The sequence below is a fragment of the Lagopus leucura genome, unplaced genomic scaffold (assembly GCF_019238085.1).
Source record: "Lagopus leucura isolate 7727_CA_CO unplaced genomic scaffold, USGS_WTPT01 Super-Scaffold_100029, whole genome shotgun sequence".
NCBI classification, from domain to species: domain Eukaryota; kingdom Metazoa; phylum Chordata; class Aves; order Galliformes; family Phasianidae; genus Lagopus; species Lagopus leucura.
The window spans coordinates 7,021,802-7,027,175 of NW_024962280.1; the positions used below are offsets into that span (position 1 = coordinate 7,021,802).

At 53.0% G+C, this 5,374-nt stretch overlaps 1 long non-coding RNA gene across 8 annotated transcripts in view; it reads left to right on the forward strand.

Moving 5' to 3' along the window:
• LOC122185475 overlaps positions 1–5,374 on the forward strand; it is a 219,364-nt gene that overhangs the window by 187,767 nt on the left and 26,223 nt on the right. The gene's annotated exons all lie outside the window — the stretch shown is intronic.

The following is a 5,374-nucleotide window of genomic DNA, read 5'->3' on the forward strand; positions in this document are numbered from 1 at the left end:
CCAGAAATAAAGCCGACAAAGGAACTTGTATAGATCTCGGAGGGGAAGCGACTACACAAAACTTTTTAAAAGTTCTAGTGAGAACGGTAGGAACTTTGCAGGAAGTTTGCAAAAGTCTTTACCGCTAATATTTAGAGCTAGACTCAAAGAGCGAAAAGGAGAAATGTTTTAATATTTGCAGGCAACTTTTGTACAGTATTTATCAAACTCAACATGGCAATCAGAATGTCCATCGGTCATAGGGAGAGGGGAGAAATCAAACCCCAGAATTCGCGAGTGGTTTTTTACACACAGACTCTCCGTGGAGCTCCGTGGCCCTGGCAGCTCTGCTGACGGCAGCTGCGGGAGGAGAGGGAGTTCTTGTGCAGCATTTGGACGCTGAAATTGTTTTAGAAATTGTACAAAAGGCAGAAGCGGTAGGAAGGGGACTGGCGAACCGTGGGCTTGGTTTGCTGGGTGAGGGCAAACGTTTCAATGTACGACATTTTTATTTTATTTTATTTTATTTTTTACTTCTTGTTAAAAAAGCAAAAATTGCCATGAAGGTTCACACGCCGTTTGTTAATTTATAATAACTTTTTTGTTTCCAGACTTCATCCCGTTCAAAGAAAAGGGAAAAAAAAAAACAAAAACAAAAACAAAAACAAACAAAAAAAAAACCCCACCAACCTGAAATTACTGTGTTTGAAATATTTTCTTATGGTTTGTAATATTTCTGTACATTTATTGTGATGATATTTTAAGTTCTTTTTTTTTTTTTTTTTCCTCAGTTTCCGTAGTTGTATTTTAAAGATTCGGCTCTGTATTATTTGCAATCAGTCTGCCGACAGTCCATGTATATATTTGAACTAATACCATCCTTATAACAGGTACATATCCAAGTTAAGTTTTTACTCCATTATGCACAGTTTGAGATAAATAAATTTTTGACATATGGACACTGAAGTTCCGTTTGAGTGTTGGATTTATTTTTGTACCGCAAGCTGCTTTTTTTTTTTGTTGTTGTTGTGTTTTTTTTTTAATTATTATTATTATTTTTCAATAATTCATCAGAGGAAGGTATCCCCGCGGCCGACAGACTGTTATAAATAATGCAGCCGTATACCGAGGCATGAATATTTTTATACGTGTGGATAGACAGGGACGCAGCGCGATACGCTTTACCGGAACGGCCGTCCTCGACGCACGGCGGTGCGGAGCGGAGGCCCCGGTCCCGTCCGCTCGGCCACTTGTTGCCGGGGGATCCGCGCTCCCAACGCGCCCGGCGTTGCCCTCTGAGCCGTGCGGGCCTTCGGGGCGCGGTGCGGGGCTGCGGGGCTGCTGCGGGGCCCGAGCGCTGCCTTTGTTCCGCACTTGGCAAAGTTTCCGCTCCTCGCTCCGGGGCAGCGCAGGAGGTGAGAGGTGGGGCGGAGGGGGATCGGTCGGGCAAAGGTAAGGAACGAGAAAAGCGGCACAAACGAGCAGGAGAAAACGAGACGGGCGAACGGCGGAGACTCGCACGCGAAAATGACAGCTCTTTCTTGAATCCTATTTCTTAAATTGCCAGCGCGGTGTAGCCCCAATTCGGACAATCTCTGCGGCCGGTCGCGAGCCCCAAAGAGAAGCGCTGGCGCCCGCCACGTAGGAGGAGATCTCCGCCGTCGGTGCCAGGTAGAGTTCTGCTTCGTGCGCTCGGAACCGCCGCCGCCGAGGGCCGCTCGGTGCTGCCCGGCCCGGCGGGGGCGGCGAGAGGGGAGCGGCGGCGCAGCCCCTGGCACCCGGGCGGCCCCGCGTGGGTCCGCGCTGCCAACGCGTCTGCAGGCCGCATCGGGACTGCGAGTGGGGAGGTGCGGGTAGGAATGGGAGGAACGCGGCGCCCGAGGAAGCGGGGGGCCGTGATTGCAAAGCGGTCGCGTGTCCTGCTCGTGGCTGTCGTGCTTGGAGGCACGGACGTGGCGGTTTGCTTAGGCACAGGCCGGGTGCGAGTGTGGCTCAGCTTTTCTTTCTCGTGTTTCTGGTCGGTCGCCCGATTGCGATTTAGCTCAGGGAGGAACAAACGGGAAAAAAAAAGCGGGCAGAAATCACAAAAGAAGAGTTGGCCGGCTCGCTGTGGTTTGTGTCGTTGCGCTGTTCGCCAGGCTCGGCTCCGGCCTCCGTACTTGGAGCCGGGTGCCCGGAGAACTCCCGTTGCCGAGCTGTGGGGCTCCTCTGCTCACTGTGCTGCAGCTCAGCTCCCTTTGTCCCTTTTATTTCCGCGCCGTCGCGGTGTTTGGGCACACGGCAATTATTGCACATTCCCAACCTATTCTATTTCTTTTGCATTAATGCAACGAGTAAAATATTTTTTTTTTTCAGAGCTGTGCGGCGTTTGTAACGCAACTGGGGATTATTCACGTGGTGGTGAGCGCGCAGTCCCGCTCCGCTCCCCTCGCTGAGAAAAGGGGACTGGGAATAAAAGCCCAATCGATATCTCGATCCCATTTTTTTAGAGCGAATCTTAGCCAATTAACAGCAATAAAACCGGGCCCCTTTTTGAAGTGCTAACTGGAATAGTCGAGGGGGGTAGCTGGAATCGTTGGTGCTTTTACAATTCGCATAAAGAAGGAGAGGTAATACCATTAAACAAAGGCACTAAACCACATATTCAGGCTTAGTGTTTTCAGCAACTTTTTATATGGGCAATTTGTTTGAGCTTAGATTTCGGACTATGATGTAAAATATATGCTGGTGAAACCTGATCTCCCTTGGGCAGATTCCTCCCATCCATCCATCCATCCATCCATCCATCCATCCATCCATCCATCCATTTATCCGTTTACTGAGGATAACCCAAAGCATTTTCTAGGTCCAGCTGAATGCTTTTATTTTTAAAGTGCGACTTGGAAGAACGCCATTGTCCTGCTAATTTTCAATGCAACGCATTAAGTAACCCCATTCACACCTCAGCCATTATCCCGGGCGTTTATTGCAGCTGAGATGGGGATAGCGGAGCCCGTGGCTGCGGTTTTATTCTGTTTTCGGAGCCCTTTCGGGCATCCCCTCGGAACTGCTGCGTGCTCCATCCCAGGGCGATGCGTGGTCCATGAATGTCGGTGTAACATTTCGCCAACGTTGCACAGAGCTGCAATGAGCCTGAGGATGAGATTAGAGTTTCCCCTGTGATTTTTTTTACGGCTGTTTGAGGGCCGGGGTGTTAAAATATTTTACGGAACTGGAGAGGTAGATTAGCGGGGTTTCTTGCCAAAGCCTGGAAGCTGGTATTACAGCCCGTCCCAGGGGGACATCGCTCACATTAACCACTAAATGAATATTTGACAAGGGCTCATTCGGGGGTATTATTACTACAAACGGGTCCCTACTGGACTTTCCGAGGGTCAAAGAGCAATGGTTCAATTAATTATTTAGACTGTTAGGAGATGCGATTGTAATAGCGGCGCTTATTTCTGCGACCGACGGTTCTCGAGGGGGGGAAGAGAGGAGAGGCTGCAGAAGCATCTCGGGCCTCGGAGCGCGGGGCTGTGCCGGCCCGGGGAGGTGCCGGTGCCGGTGCCGGTGCCGATGACGATGCTGGGAGACCCCCGCTGCGGCCCGGGCCCTCCGGGTGAGCGCCTTCTCGGCCCCGACGTGCGGCAGAGCAGAGCGGGCGGATAGCTCCGCGATTGAAGCGACGTATAACGCGAGTCCGCCGAAGGAAAGAGGCCCATTGCTGATAGGTGTGATTAGATACACTTCAGTTATTTAAATCCCGAGCTAACTCAAATATGAAAATCTAAAGTGCGTGCGGGATTCCCGAGAGGAGCGCTGAGCCCCGGGCCGCGCGTTGGCCCAGCCGGGTTCTGACACCGCTGGAGGGGGGGGGGGGGAAGGGGGGAAGCAGAAGGAGGGTTATTTTGTTTAATTTCTACAACAAACATGTCCGCAGTAGTAGTAAAAAAAAAAAAAATGTTGGGAGTGTGCGATTAGGTGACAATAATATATGTTGAATGAATAAGAGATAAGCTGCAAGGGGGGAGAGGGAAGCAGTAATTACAAACCCAATTCATTCAGCTTTTCAGGACTTTTGTTGTGGGAGCTCCATTGACGGGCTTCGAGCTGCCAGTTTTCTCACATTAAAAAGAACTGATCAGCGCCTCAGGGGGACAAGCAACACCGCTTAACTGCATAGTGATGGGGTCCTCATTTAGAGCCATTACAACGAGAAAATTAAACAGAGCCTTTGTGTGCACCGGGTTTACTTTTCAATTGCTGACAGTTTATAGCTAACTGCTCAGAGATTGAAGTTTGATTGCGGTTTGATCGCCCGCTAGTTAGCACCGCCGCTAGTTGGGTTTTGGTAATTAAAAGCAGATTTCTGACGCTGGCCCGGGGGATGCGAGAAGTTTGGTCCTGCTTTGCTTTTGAGGAATCGAGTTCACTTGGCGAGGATGTCCGGCGCTGAAGTGAGTGCGGGGCCCTTTTCGCTTACAAACTTAGGGGGAAAGGGGAGTGGGGGAGAAAAAAAAAGAAAAATAGGAAACGCGGGAATGGAAATCCTCGGAGTTTTAAAGGTGGCTGTGAGAACGCGGAGAGAAGCGGACAGGCTCGGAGCGGGCCGAACTCGGAGCTCTGTTTGGGCGCAGGCCTGCTCTCGGTGCCGCACTGCGGGGGGAGCGGGAAAAAAAACGGGGCCGGAGCGGGGCGGGGGGGCACCGCGCTGCTGGGGGAGCGTGGCTGAGCCTGGGAGAGAGTGCGAGTGCGTGCTTGCGTGCGTGCGTGCGTGTGTGTGTTTGCATGCGCGTATCTGTGCGCGTGTGCGCCTGTGCGTGCAGGAGGAGGGGGCGTCCAGAAGGGCCGTGATCTTTTATTCCCACTTGCAGAAGTTCAGGTGGAGATGGGCTCGGCCGCACCGCACGGGTCGTTCCGCGCTCGGGGTCCCGCTGGCCCGTGGAGCTTCGTGGGCGCAGCCGAGGCAGAGCGAGCCGTACCGGGGCTGTCTGTGCCCGAGTCGGGCTGCGCTTGCCGCCGTCCCGCTCCTCGCAGTGCCATAGCCTGGTGCTCAGCTCTTTCACGGCGCCTGTATATTTGTTCTATTTCCTCGTTATTTTTTTGTCTTCTTCTAAGCTTTCTAGTTATTTTGTTTGCATCCCCTCCCCACTCCTCTCTCCTTCCTTCCAAGTGCCCCTCGGCCTCGAGTAACCGAGCGGTTATTTCAAGGCTGTTGACTCCTTCAGGGAAGCCAGGGGGTGGTGGGGCCGAGCGGTACCCGTTGGGACCCGGGGGGCCGCCCCGTCGGGCGGAGCTCGGTGGGCCGTAACGGCGGTCCCCGGGGACACAGGGGGGCTGCGGGTCCCCGCAGCGCGTCCCTCCCCGCTGAGCGGAGGGGGGCAAGCCCGGCCCCCGCCGCCCCCCCCCCCCC